Here is a 15,524-nt window from a genome sequence, read left to right on the forward strand (position 1 = left end):
TTTCTGCAGGTCCCTGCTGTTTTGCCATTAATTATTGGTAAAAAACCGCAGGGATTAACCTGCGGCAAAACCACAGAAATTCCGCAACAAATCCGTCCCAAAACCGCATTTTTTACCGCAGGTGCAGGATTCTTTAACAGGGTCCGGTTTTTCCTTAAGAAAAAGTCATTTTCTAGTGCGCACATAGCCTAAAGCACCATGGTTGTTGTAATGGCACTATAAATAATAAATAAAAATGTGGCTTTATGAATATTTTTTCCACATCCAGACTGTTTTATGTTTTCTTATTACCTGATTTAAAAAAAAAAAAAACAAACAAAAAAAGAATTTTATTCTTAACTATCAAGTATGGATTTTGAACAAAAGGCGCATGCAATTACGTACAAGCGAGATGCACAAGAAAAAAAAATCTTTATTGTAGCCAAAAAATGTACACAATATTATACATAAAAAGTTATTGAACATTCTTTCTGCAACTTTACTATAAATTATTGCTTGCGCCTTCTCCTTTTCTCTTGATACTTTTTCTCTTATAGAAGCCTGCTGATCTTCTCTGTGAAGCCTCCAGCAGTCATCCCCCATGATGTTCACGTTCCATCTACTTTGGTATCATCACCTTGATATCCTGATGAAATCTTCCTTCTTGCTCTTCGCCAACATGACTAAGGTTTTCAGGAGCATAGTCCAAATGGGAATGTAAAAAATATAACTTCAGATTCATCAGACAACCCAAGGCTTTGAAACGTTTTAGCTTGTTCTCCACAATGGACTTACATTTTGCTGTTATCTAGAAATTTCTTCACTACTTCTTTAAAATAATCCCAAGCACTTTTCTCAACAGTTTTCATTTTTACTTTGAACACATCGTCCTTCATGAGTTTCCTAATATCTAGACCCTCAAAAGTGCCTTCCTTCAGTTATGCTTCAGACAGTCCCTGAATCTTGGTACACAGGTCCTTAAAAGTCTCTCCTTTCGGTAGAGCTTTCACAATCTGCTTCATCAGCCCAAGCTTTGTGTGGTGTGGTGGCTGGAGAATTTAGTGGGGTCAACAAAAAAAATTCAGCAACTATGCGCTTGAGTCTAGGTTGTAATGACCTCTTTGGCCAACTTTTTGAGCTCCAGTGATGAGTCCTACCCTGCTGTCCCATTCACACAAAAAGCATGGGTAGTTTGTGTATCCTACCTGCTGCCAAAGGAGCAAAAGAGACAACTTTCAGATCACCACATATTGACCATCCTTGATCCTCATAGTTAAGTTTTTGATAATAAAGTCTAAATTCCCATAGCCTTTCTTCCAGTGCACAGAATACCCTGTAGATACTGAAGCTTACTCACTGGCATTATGCAGTAGCAGCTTTCAGACTATTTTTGCATGAATCAATAGAGTCTCCACTCGCTCACAATGTACTCGATTATTAAGTTCTTCTAGCAGCTCAGAAACATCACTGCCTTACACTAGAGCACCGTATGGAGAAAACTATGGAAGGAATTCCTTTTGGAATACTATGAAATTTTATTCTTTCGGAAGCCGATGGAGTCAGTGTTTATAAAAAATCTGTAAGTGACGGAATTGTGTTTAGATATTTTTACTGAATTCAGCGTTTAAAAATAAATAAAAATTACCTCTTGCTTTTCAAACAAATTAACCTTGCTGACCTGTTTATCTATCTGTCTATCTATCTATCTATCTATCTATCTATCTATCTATCTATCTATCTATCTATCATGTCCATGCCTCGATTTTTTACACAGAGGCCTTCAAACCTGTTATTTCTCTCTCCTTTTTTCACTGTAATGATCGGTGTCAGATTTTTGTACAATTTGCTCCTACAAATCATCAATAAAATAGAACTCATCATAATGTCACCCCATTTAATAGTTGTTGCAACCACTGGATACATGGAGACATACAGACACATGTGAAAATCCTCTTGTAATCATCTATAATTGATGCTTCTTGTCTACAGAAATATAAAACTTCTACACGGAACTTTATTCGCTTGACTTTATCAATGTTAATAAGGCACAAATGACAGTCAAGATAGATAGATACATTAATAGAGCAGATAAATAGATACAGTTAAAGAAATCAATAGATATGATACAGGTAGACTTAAGGTAATAGATAAAAAGATATGGAATCGATAAATAGATACATTAATAGATATATATGAGATATTAGATGGCTAATAGATATTGATAGATCAGTAGAAATGAAGGCCCCGTTACACGCTACGATATATCGGGCGATATGTCGGCGGGGTCATGGCATAAGTGACGCACATCCGGCATCGTTTGACATATCGTAGCGTGTGACAGCTACGAGCGACTGTTAACAAGCACAAATACTCACCTTATCGTTGCTCGTTGACACGTCGCTCATTTTCAAAATATCGGTCACATTCCTGGATGCAGGTTTTTCGTCGTTCCTGAGGCAGCACACATCGCTCCGTGTGACACCTCGGGAATGACGAACACAGCTTACCTGCGTCCCGCCGGCAATGAGGAAGGAAGGAGGTGGGCGGGATGTTACGTCCCGCTCATCTCCGCCCCTCCGCCGCTTCAATTGGGCGGCCGCTGTGTGACGTCGCTGTGACGCCGAACGTCCCTCCCCCTTCAGGAAGAGGATGTTCGCCGCCCACAGCGAGGTAGTTCGGGAGGTAAGTACGTGTGACGGGGGTAAAAGACTTTGTGCAACACTGGCAACAAATTGCCCGTGACGCACAAACGATGGGGGCGGGTGTGAACGCACATGCGAATGCACGATAAATTGACACGTGTAACGGGGCCTTGAGACAGGTAGTAGACACTTATGAAATGGATGCACATGAGAAAGTGAGATAGATGATGTAGGTAGAGATATATTAAATTGATACAAGATAAGTAAACATGAGACGGATAATAGATTTGAAAGATATGACCTAGATTAATAGATGAACAGATAGATGATATAAAGGGGCAATGTGTTAGTTATTAGAAAGATAGATCAATAGATATGTGACAGATAGTAAATAAATCTGAAATAGCTACATATGATATAGCTATTAGCTAGATAGATAGATAGATACATTAGGAGAGGAAAAATAAAAAGAGGCAGAACTTCAATAAAAATTGGACTTTAGCTCATCGGGCACTTCATTTTCTTATATTGCCATATACAATTGGATTTGACCTGAGAGTCCCTGCACCCAATATAACCCTTCTGGTGCTGTTCCATTATATACGTATAATAGATAAAGCAGAATTGTCAGAACATTGTCTTAGGCTAGGTTCACACAGGGCATTTTTACTCATGTCTTGTCAGGAAATTACCTGCGCTTTTGAAGCGTTGTTTTTCTTTCACAGCGTTTTTGCACTTCCGTATTGATTTGCATGGATGATAAACAGCGGCAAAACCGCTGACAGAATTGACATGTTGCTTCTTTCAAAACCGCAACACAAACCAAGCAGGCTGACATTTCATGCAAGTGTTTGTGCGTGGATGAGATTTCTGGATTCTCATAGCCTTTGCTGGTAATGTAAAAGCAGTGTTTTATTAGCATGGATTTGCATAAAACCAATGAAAAAAACATGCAAAAAAGTGGCAAAAATGCCCAGTGTGAGCATGGCGTTAAAGATTCAGGACAGTGCAGATGATCAGTTCCGCACCGCCTGCACTACTCAGCGGTCATTGCTCCTATGTCTGACCGCACCGCCTGCACTACTCAGCGGTCATTGCTCCTATGTCTGACCGCACCGCCTGCAGCCATCACTCTGCAGTCAGTGCTCCTGTGTCTGCACCGCCTCCAGCCATCACTCTGTGGTCAGTGCCCCTGTGTCTGCACCGCCACCAGCCATCACTCCGCAGTCAGTGCCTCTGTATCTGCACCGCCTCCAGCCATCACTCCACAGTCAGTGCCTCTGTATCTGCACCGCCTCCAGTCATCACTCCGCAGTCAGTGCCCCTGTGTCTGCACCGCCTCTATCCATCACTCTGCAGTCAGTGCTCCTGTGTCTGCACCGCCTGCAGCCATCACTCCGTGGTCAGTGCTCCTGTGTCTGCACTGCCTGCAGCCATCACTCCCCAGTCAGTGCTCCTGTGCCTGCACTGCCTGCAGCCATCACTCTGTGATCAGTGCTCCTGTGTCTGCACTGCCTCCAGCCATCACTCCGCGGTCAGTGCTCCTGTGTCTGCACTGCCTGCAGCCATCACTCTGTGGTCAGTGCTCCTGTGTCTGCACCGCCTCCAGCCATCACTCCGCGGTCAGTGCTCCTGTGTCTGCACTGCCTGCAGCCATCACTCCGCTGTCAGTGCTCCTGTGTCTGCACCGCCTCCAGCCATCACTCCGCGGTCAGTGCCCCTGTATCTGCACTGCCTCCAGCCATCACTCCGCGGTCAGTGCTCCTGTGTCTGCACTGCCTGCAGCCATCACTCTGTGGTCAGTGCTCCTGTGTCTGCACCGCCTCCAGCCATCACTCCGCGGTCAGTGCTCCTGTGTCTGCACTGCCTGCAGCCATCACTCCGCGGTCAGTGCTCCTGTGTCTGCACCGCCTCCAGCCATCACTCCGCGGTCAGTGCCCCTGTATCTGCACTGCCTCCAGCCATCACTCTGTGGTCAGTGCTCCTGTGTCTGCACTGCCTCCAGCCAAGACTCTGTGGTCAGTGCTCCTGTGTCTGCACTGCCTCCAGCTATCACTCCGCGGTCAGTGCTTCTGTGTCTGCACCGCCTCCAGCCATCACTCTGTGGTCAGTGCTCCTGTGTCTGCACCGCCTCCAGCCATCACTCTGTGGTCAGTGCTCCTGTGTCTGCACCGCCTCTAGCCATCACTCTGTGGTCAGTGCCCCTGTATCTGCACCACTTGCAGCCATCACTCCGCAGTCAGTGCCTCTGTATCTACACCGCCTCCAGCCATCACTCTGTGGTCAGTGCCCTTGTGTCTGCACCGCTTGCAGCCATCACTCCGCAGTCAGTGCCTCTGTATCTACACCGCCTCCAGCCATCACTCTGTGGTCAGTGCCCTTGTGTCTGCACCGCTTGCAGCCATCACTCCGCAGTCAGTGCCTCTGTATCTACACCGCCTCCAGCCATCACTCTGTGGTCAGTGCCCTTGTGTCTGCACCGCTTGCAGCCATCACTCCGCAGTCAGTGCCCCTGTATCTGCCGCACTCGGGCACCATTATCCGCACACTGTCGGGGCACGGGCGGCTGAGACCAGAGAACAGCGCGCGGGTTTGGAGCTTCAGCTTCTGCTATGAATGTATCGCGTGACGCTGCTACCCTCTATTGGCGGATGCCGGCACTGCAGCAAGACACCATTTAAAGGCGCAGACTTTCTTAAGGTGGAACGGAGGAGTTCAGAGGCGCAGAGAACGTGGTTGATTTTCTGTGTATCTCATGGTTTGTTAATAGTTTATATCCTGCCATCACATGAAATTACCCAGATCCCCTTAGAAGTCAACTAGTCCCAATTTGGCATAGATAACACCAATATGGCTCCGAGGACCTAATGTTACAAATCCTAGAGTCAATCAATCCAACGTTACAGCATTTCTGTAGCAGTCGAGAAATATATTCAGAATTCACAAACCTTTGGGGAGACGGAATTAAAGGGAAAAGACCAATTGACCTTCTGAAATACAAGCACTGCACTATATAATCCAAAAGGGTCTCTAAAAACGTTCTGCATATCTTCCTGCCAGCTTTTGTTATGCTGTAACCTAAAAATTAGCAGATGATATGGAAAAAGAATTACTGAACATCCATCACGATTATTATTAAGATATCAGCAATCAAACAAGTAAGAGAAGAAAACAGAAGTAGTCATCTGGCGTTTCCTCTTGACAGAATTATATATATATATATATATATATATATATATATATATATATACACACATATACACTGTATATATATACAAGACAGAAATACATAGCACAACTCTTATTTTAATTTATTTACTGACATTTTATACACATGAAGCCCTTCTGAAAGATTAACACAAATACCAATACTAATGATATTGCTGCAATTGCTATTTATAAAATCAATTCATTTCATTTTTCAAAAAGTGACATAAATAGAAAAAAAAACCTTGTTTTGTTCAATGCATGTAATATTACTGAGCTATTATTTTTTAAAATTCAACATGATCTGAAAAATATATCTCTATCTCTATCTAGCTCTATCTATCTATCTATCTATCTATCTATCCCTCTAATTACATATCTATCTTCTATAACTGATACTTGCTTGTATATGAACCTCTGAATTGTAAAACGCTGCGGAATACATTGGCGCTATAGAAATAAAGATTATTATTAATCTATCTATCTCTAATTATCTATTTATCTATCTCTAATTATCCATCTATCTCTCTAATCTATATATCTATCTATTTATCCATTCCTCTATCTGTCTAATTATCTATCTATCTATCTATCTATCTATCTATCTATCTATCTATGTATGTCTAATTATCTATCTATCCCTCAAATCTATCTATTTTTCTAATCTATCAATTTAGCTATCTGTATAATTATCTATCTAATTATCTGTCTAATTATCTATGTCTCTATCTAGCTATCAATCATCTATCTCTCTCTAATTAACCATCTCTCTTATCTATCTATCTGTCTAATTATCTATATCTATCTATTTATTTATCTCTCTATCTATTTATCATCTAATTATCCATCTATCCCTCAGTCTATCTATATATCTATCTATCTATCTTTATATCTATCTCTAATTATCTATCTATCTCTGTAATTATTTATTTATCTCTAATTATCCATCTCTCTATCTATCCATCCCTCTATCTCTCTAATCTATCAACTATCTATCTCTCTCTTTCTATCTATCTATCTATCTATCTATCTATCTATCTATCTATCGCTAATTGTCTATGTATCTATATAACCTTCTAGCTATCTTTTACACAGCTAATACAGCTTTATATTATTTTATGACAATTATATTTTGTATTATTAGCATTGTTTAATTCCTCACATTTAATTTATGTTTACTCTGAAATCACATCTTTAGTCTGTAACTTATGGACAGTCCATAGAATGACAATATTCATACAGAGAAAGAAGAAGGAAAAGGTAATAAAAATGCAGAGAAAATGTTGACATTCCTCTTCCTATCTGACATGGAGAAAGCAATTTATGTCAGGAAAACTCTCTTGGTTTTTCCCAGAAATTAAATATTTATTTAAAGCAAAGCTATTGTGGGGATTGTGCCATGAGGCTGGGATAATAGAGCCTTGTTCAGACCGAGCTGAAGGTAATATTCCCTGTAGGCTCAGCTTATGGGTTCACTGAGCATGTGATCAAGGCAAGAGGGTTCATAACCCAGTCAGCTCCATACAATCGGCCATAAGTCTGAGCGCTCCATAATGGACACATGGTCATCAGCCTAGAATAATATGAGGAATAAGGAAGAGACATGTGGAGTTATAAAAAGGACATAATGGAGAGTGTTTGTGTCATTTATTAATATTTTTTATATAGCCAATTTATTATCTATTGATACTCCAAAAAGAGAGGGTCCAATATTTACACTCTGCAGTTCCATAGCAATATTATTGTATATTCATATAGTTCGGAATTTCTTCATAGTGCTATTCAATAAGATGTAATACGGTAGAAAGTAGGAACATAAAAAACAAGCAAAAAAACTAATACAATACACACATATCTCAAAAGAAGTGAAAGCCGTAATAAAAATAAATGTAATCAATGATGTCGGACGGATGTAATACACCTTTTTAACAAATTAAAATATATTATTTTGTAAACAATTTAATTAATTATTATTTTTCTAAATAATAATAATAATAATAATAATAATAATACTACAATCTAATAAAAAAATGTAGGGATATCACCATTATGATCGACTTATTATCCAAGACCAATATATTCAAGGGAAATATTACTCATGACTCATTAGATTGTGAAATCCATATTACAATTAGTTGAAATGTGTAAAAAAGGCTAAATATTTTTATGTTTAATAAAATCTAAAATGGGAAAGACTTTTTTGCTTACACTTACTTTATTATCCATTCTTAGGCTATGTGCACATGGTGCGTTTTGTTAATGCAGGTTTTGATGCACTTTTTTTTTTTTTTAGAAATCTGCCCCAAAATCTGAATGTCTATCCTGAAGCCAGCAAAGTCTATGAAGTGCTGTGCACACATTGCTTATTTTTTCCTTGCAGATTTGGTGCAGAAAAAAATCTTCCGCCTGTCAATTGTTGGGGCGTTTTTTTACTGCTTTTTTTTAGTCCTTCCAGTCAGTGACTTAATAAAAAAAAGCATGGAAAAGAAACAGCACCAAAAGTGCACCGAAAATGCACAAAAAATACATGCGTTTTCAGTGCATTTTTTGGTGCGTTTTTCTGCTAGAAGGTGCAGATTTCATGCAGGAAATTTCTGTACCAAATCTGCACTGTGTGCACATACCCTACAGCAGGTTTTGTTTAAGGCCGGGACCACACGGGCACTACTGCGATCTTCGCATGACACTCGACTCACGCTGGCAGCATAGCGGGAGCTGAGTGTCATGCGAGTGTCACTGCAACTGAGGTCCGATCATGCGATCAGACCTCAGCTGCGGGGGGCGGTCTGGCACTGAGGAGGGGCGGGCAGGCGCTGCGGAGTGGAGGGAGGGATTTATCTCCCTCTCTCCTCCATAGCCGGCTATTGCCTTTCTCGCCCTGCACTCGCGGTACACTGGTGTACGGCGAGTGCAGTGCGATTTTTCTTTCACCCTATAGACTTGAATGGGTGTGAGAGAAAACAGAAATGCATTACACCTGCAGCATGCTACGATTGTTTTCTCGGTCCGATTAGGGCTGAGAAAATAATCGCTCATGGGTGCTGGCACATAGGGTAATATTGGTCCGAGTGGAATGCAATATTTTATCGCATTCCACTCGCACCGATTTTCATGCCGTGTGGCTTAGGCCTAATGCCAAGACAAGAATTGGATTATATTAGGAAGGAAGAATCAACGTATGCACGTGGCCTAACGAGGTTTTGTAAAGAAAAAAACCACTTAGTGCTTATGCGTCTTTTTTCATGTGCAAGAATGGATCTAATCATGTTTTTTTTTTCTTTCTGCCTTATTCCTTATTTGTTTTGCACGTTTTAAGTTTATCTTTCCTTGTTTTCATCTGTTTCTTTTTTAAATTCACCATTATGGTCACGGTTTTGGCCATTGAACTGGGTCTTGCAAACCTCGCAGCATCTCTAGTGCCAGTTCATCAAACATTTTGTGCGTGTTTTGAGAAATGTAATGCAAAATGAGATAGCATTAAAATAAAGACATGTCAAAAAATGACTTAAAGCCTGCCAATGTGGAGTCAGGGCTTAAAAAGGTGAAAAAAAAAATATGATTGAAAACCCACAAATTAGGAGTTGGTACCTAAAACATGTAAAAAATATATATTTAGGATTTAAAACCTGAAAATGAGAAATGGGGCCTAAAAGCTCCAGAAAATGTACCCAGATTTTGAAAAGGAAAAAAAAAAGAAAATGGCTTTGTATTAATATTTGCCTATTGGGTTAAACGCTCCAGTTTTTTTTTTTTATTCTTGCAGTGAGCAAAAATTATATTGTATAGTAAAGATAATAGATGGCCATAGCATTTTTTTTGCTTTAAAAATTGTAAGGAAGGATGACACACACAAAAAAAATTTGGTGTGCATACATCCTTAGGCCTCATTTAGGCCACGAGCACATCTTGATTATTTGGTGAGGGTTTTTTTTACCTCAGGAGTGGATCAATCAGAGGAAAAGTATAAATAGAAACATTGGCACCAGTTCTACAATTATCACCCACTCCTGGTTTCGGCTAAATACTAAGGTAAAAAACTCACCAAATACTCACTGTGTTAGACTTCATTCCCATGTTGAGTGTTTGGTGAGTTTTTTACCTCAGTATTTGTAGCCAAAACCAGGAGTGGGTGAAAAAAAATACGAAATTGGTGCCCGTGTTTCTATAATACTTTTTCCCTGATTGTTCTACCCCTGATTTTGGCTACAAATACTGAGGTAAAAAACTCATCAAATACTCAACATGAGATCGTGGCCTTATACTTTTCCTCTGAGGCGATGTTCCCACATTGAGTTTTTGGTGAGTTTTTTACCTCAGTATTTTTAAGTCAAAACCAGGAGTGGAACAATCATGGGAAAAGAATAATGGAAACATGGGCATCATTTCTGCATTTTTCATCCACTCATGATTTTGGCATACAAATATTGAGGTAAAAAAAACTCACGACATACTCAACGTGTATTTATTATTATTATTATTATTATTATTATTATTATTATTATTATTATTATTTTATGAGTTTTTTACCTCAGTATTTGTAGCCAAATTGGAGTGGGTAAAAATACAGAAGTGGTTTCCGTGTTTCTTTTATACTTTTCCCGTGACTGTTCCACTCCTGGTTTTGGCTACAAATCCAATACTACTCCTAGTTTTTTTCTTAGAAATTTTGAGGTAAAAAAGGTAACCAAATACTCAATGTGTGTACGTGGTTTTACACATTGAGTACTTGGTCAGTATGTTACCTCAGTATTTGTAACACAAAACCAGGAGTGGGTAAAAAATACAGAAGTGGTGCCCATGTTTCTATTATACTTTCCTCTTATTGTTCCACTCCTGGTTTTGACTGCAAATACTGTGGTAAAAAACTCACCAATACTCAATGTCTAAGGCCACGTGCACACATTATTTGTTGAAGTTTTTTTTACCTCAGTATTTGTAGCCAAAACCAGGTATGGAACAGTCAGCGGTAAAGTAGAATAGAAACACGGGCACCACATCTGTATTTTTTTACCTACTCTTGGTTTTAACTTACAAATACTGAGGTAAAAACCTCACCAAATACTCAATGTGTTAACATGGCCTTACATGTTGAGTATTCAGTGAGTTTTTTACCTCAGCATTTGTCAAAACCAGGCGTAGAATGCTCATTGGAAAAGAATAATAGAAACAAGGCTACAACTTCTGTATTTTTACCACTCCTTGTTTTTGGCTTAGCAATATTGAGGTAAAAAACTCGCCAAATACTTAATGTGTGTACGTGGCCTTACACGTTGAGAACTTGGTCAGTATTTTACCCCAGTATTTGTAACACAAAACAAGGAGTGGGTGATCAATACAGAAGTGGTGCCCGTGTTTCTATGATACTTTCCTCTGATTGTTCCACTCCTGGTTTTGAATGACAAATACTGAGGGAAAAAACTCACCAAATACTCAAAGTGTGCACGTGACTTTAAAGACATACTCCAAATGGCACAAATAAAAGTATCTTCAATGCCAATAAGGTGCTAATATTGCTCGTATTGTATAATATGTGGAATTATGTATATCAATGATATACCTCAGGAAATATGGTGGACAGCATGACAGTTTCAATGGTTTCGGGCATGGCGATTCTCTGCCTACCATTTTTTTTACCTGTGTGTGTATATATATATATATATATATATATATATACACACACACACACACACACACACACACACACACACTTTTTTTATGTGGATACATGTATTTAATTACGGTATATATCATCCCAGGCTAACTCATGACTGGCTAGCTAACAATCTTTGGGCTCATCGACACTGTGATCAAGTCATGCATGATATTAAATTCGGGTCACCTGAGCAGAACCTGTCAATCATGTCACTGTCATCAATATAATTGGCTTTTACTTCTAGCTAATTGGATGCAGTGCCCTGTAGTGGGGGCCACACATAGACCCCAGTGTTTCAATGATGCAGGTGTGCTCAGATCTAGTCCCATTGAAAGACACCTGCATATAGTGGAGGTCTCTTGTGTTACAAAGGGCCGCTATACGGGAGCAAAGGGTTCCCAGTTCAGTGCCCCTACAAACACAGGCCAAGATGCAAACTATTTAGATAATTGCACACATGGATGCCTTTATTGTCGGCTTATTAACACAAGGAGCTATTTTTACCTAAAACCTTTCATCAATTTATCCTTGCAAGCATAATGCAATTATTTGAGGAGAAAATGTTATAAATGTTCATCATTTTTGTAGGCCAGGATCACACACATAGGGACCAGAGGGCTTTACTAAAATAACCAGTACACAGACTATTCCAGGTCATTACTGATTAAATGCTACCCTAATAGACCAATGTTTATGGTTTAATGATTAATATCTCAGTGATAAAACAAAAAATATAAATCTGGTTAAATAAACCCAACTATTGACAGCACTAAGGAAATGAACATCTTGTGAAAATGTTTTATGTAGTTTAATGCATGGATTTTTTTTTGCTACAAATCATTTTTTGCACTAGGGTTGTAATAAAAATGTTAGAACTTTTGGCTTTTACAGCCTTTGTGTATCACACAGTATATAGACTGCAGAATGTGAGAAAACAGCGAAACGGTTAGTAAACGCATTCTAAAGGCCACGTCACACTAAGCAACATCGCTAGCAACATCGCTGCTAAGGAACAACTTTTGTGACGTAGCAGCGATGTTGCTAGTGATGTCGCTGTGTGTGACATCCAGCAACAACCTGGCCCCTGCTGTGAGGTCGCTGGTTGTTGCTGAATGTCCTGGACCATTTTTTAGTTGTTGCTCTCCCGCTGTGAAGCACACATCGCTGTGTGTGACAGCGACAGAGCAACAACTAAATGTGCAGGCAGCAGGAGCCGGCTTCTGCGGACGCTGGTAAGCACGGTAAACATCGGGTAACCAAGAAGCCCTTACCTTGGTTACCCGATATTTACCTTCGTTACCAGCGTCCGCCGCTCTCACTCTGTCAGTGCCGGCTCCCTGCTCTCTGCACACGTAGCCACAGTACACATCGGGTTAACTGCAACATGTATAATCCTTATCTGTATACTCCTAATCTCTTTTCATAGGAGTCTTAGGGACAAATCACAGTTTAATAAAATATTCCCCTATTGCGAAAATTATTCTCCAGAAGGTGTCCATATATTTTCAATTGTACCTCTCAATTTGGGTGACTTTTTAAAATAAAAAGTGTACATGAGGAATACAACTATTTCTAGCCGTCAAATAACTATTACATGCCTGTCCCAGATCCACGCTTTGCTTCCTTCACCCTGGTCTGCTGAACTCTGTTGTGCGTCATGCCTGGCTTTACAGATGACCCTGTGTCATCCCATCTGATCATCTGCCTGCCCCACCACCGTGCGGAGCTGCCGCCCCACCACCGTGAGGACCTGCCGCCCAACCTACACCCCCACCTACTGTCTCTTCTCCAAAATCCTTTAGAATGTAAACAGGGTCCTCTTCCCTCTGTACTAGTCTGTCTATTATAACTTGTATATGTATTCTGTATGTAACCCCCTTCTCATGTACAGCACCATGGAATCAATGGTGCTCTATAAATAAATAATAATAATAATAATAATAATAATAATAATAATCTGCCTGGGACTATATTAGGCTCTCCAAGAAACTCACCTGTGTTTTGGTATTACAACGTTTAGTGTTCTGGACTCATTTCTGCCTGCAGCTTCCAGTACCTCTGCTACCCGTATCCCGTGTGCCTCTCTTTTCTGCTGCATTGATATCTGTGGCCCGTGTGCCCATCCATGCTTTGGGCTTGGAGAATCCCTCTCCCAAGGTAAGCCTTACAATAACTTGTATATTGAATTTTTCATCAACTTTTTCCTCTGCTGGGTCAATCTCTTATTTTCAGTTTTCTCTGAGTTGGTGGGTGGAAACTAGCTGCTATGTTTCCAAATCAAGCACAAACAGAAATAAGGGATTACGTTCCCTTGTCTTTATGTAGCATATGTTCAAAAGTAGGAAAATGGAGATTAATATACAGCAATAATGAGCAGAGAAGCTGTAAACTTAAAGAGGTTGTTCCCTACTTTTACATTTATGGCCTATCCTTAAGATATGTGAGCGAAATATTCTACTTCTATGCCCTTGGAAGTCCAAAATAATAAGATTTGTTTAACAAGCGCTTGCAAAAAACAATACAGTACAACCTATCTATGGTGTACTGAAAGTTTCTGGTTTATTACATCATGTGACCACCTTATATAGTACCTCACACAAAGAAATGACCATGCACCAATAAGAGCTGCAGGGGTGTGTGCAGAAATGTGAAACTTCCCCACCTGTCAGTGTTATCTCAACCCTATGACATCATTCAGTTAATAGACAAGATGGTTTCTATAGAATTCAAAATGGCTTGTATGCCCTCATAATCCCCCCCTTTTGTGACTAATTATGTGCATATCAGGAGGTATATAGGCTTTGCGCTACCCTCATCCTCGGGACTTTCCTACCCTGCTTCACCACAGTTCTGGATCTATCTAAATATGTCGTCAATGTCTGATCGGCCAGGGTCTGACACCCCGCACCCCAACTGATCAGCTGTTCTCGGTCCCGGCTGTGGCAGCAGGGGGCTGAAAATGCTCAGTTCCAGAGCTGCTCCATTTTCTGATAGTGCACAACCACCTCCCATTCAGATCAATAGAAGATGGATGTGCAGTATCCGGCCACGGCTACTATCAGAAGATGGACCAGCTACGGAACTGAGCATTTCTGGCTGCCTGCTGCAATTTAAAAGTAATGGACAACGCATTTCTTCTTAAACCCTTACCATTTGTCCCTTAACATGTTGTCAATGTACAGAAGCTGTGCACTAATTGTTTGTATTGAGCAGGCTCATGATCTGAGCCCGCACCAAGCAACATGGGGCCCTCCCTGGTTACAGAGCCGGCACCCCAACACTATCTGATGCCACTGGAGCTAGTTCAAGTCGAACCAGTTTAACCTCTTAGGCTCCTTTCAGATTGCGTTTTCCCTACGTCCACAGGTCCCGTCGGAGCATCCGTCTGAACCGCCCTTTCCCCACTCTGCAAAGCGTGTTCAGGACGCATGCACCGGCAAGGCCATTCACTGTAATGGAGCACACTGCATTAGCGTGTGCTCTGTTTTGTGCCATTTTTGCATATATCGTTTTCTGCAGACGGACACCCGAACGTAGTCGACTACGGGACCTGTGGACGTGAGGCAAAATGCAATGCATGCATGACTGAAGCGCCCGCGGGGTCTCGGGGGCTACTTGTCACCGGGCCGGTGTCGGTTTGGAATGCCACAGCGGCCTGGTCTGGTTTCGTGACCCTGGCGGTGTCAATAAAGATGGGGATGGGGATGATAGGAGTAGTTATTTGTGACACCACCAGTTATCAGCCACCGCTGCCGCTACAGGAAGCCTCTCTCTCATATTAAATTGAATGTTTTAAAGAAAGTATATCAAGTATCTTTAATAATCTATCTATATGATTTATATATACAATATATATATATATATATATATATATATATATATATATATATATATATCTCTAAACAGTACAGACCAAAAGTTTGGACACACCTTCTCATCTCTAGAACAACTATTAAGAGGAGACTTTGTGCAGCAGGCCTTCATGGTAAAATAGCTGCTAGGAAACCACTGCTAAGGACAGGCAACAAGCAGAAGAGACTTGT

Source organism: Anomaloglossus baeobatrachus, chromosome 6 (assembly GCF_048569485.1).
Source record: "Anomaloglossus baeobatrachus isolate aAnoBae1 chromosome 6, aAnoBae1.hap1, whole genome shotgun sequence".
In the NCBI taxonomy this organism is placed as follows: Eukaryota; Metazoa; Chordata; class Amphibia; order Anura; family Aromobatidae; genus Anomaloglossus; species Anomaloglossus baeobatrachus.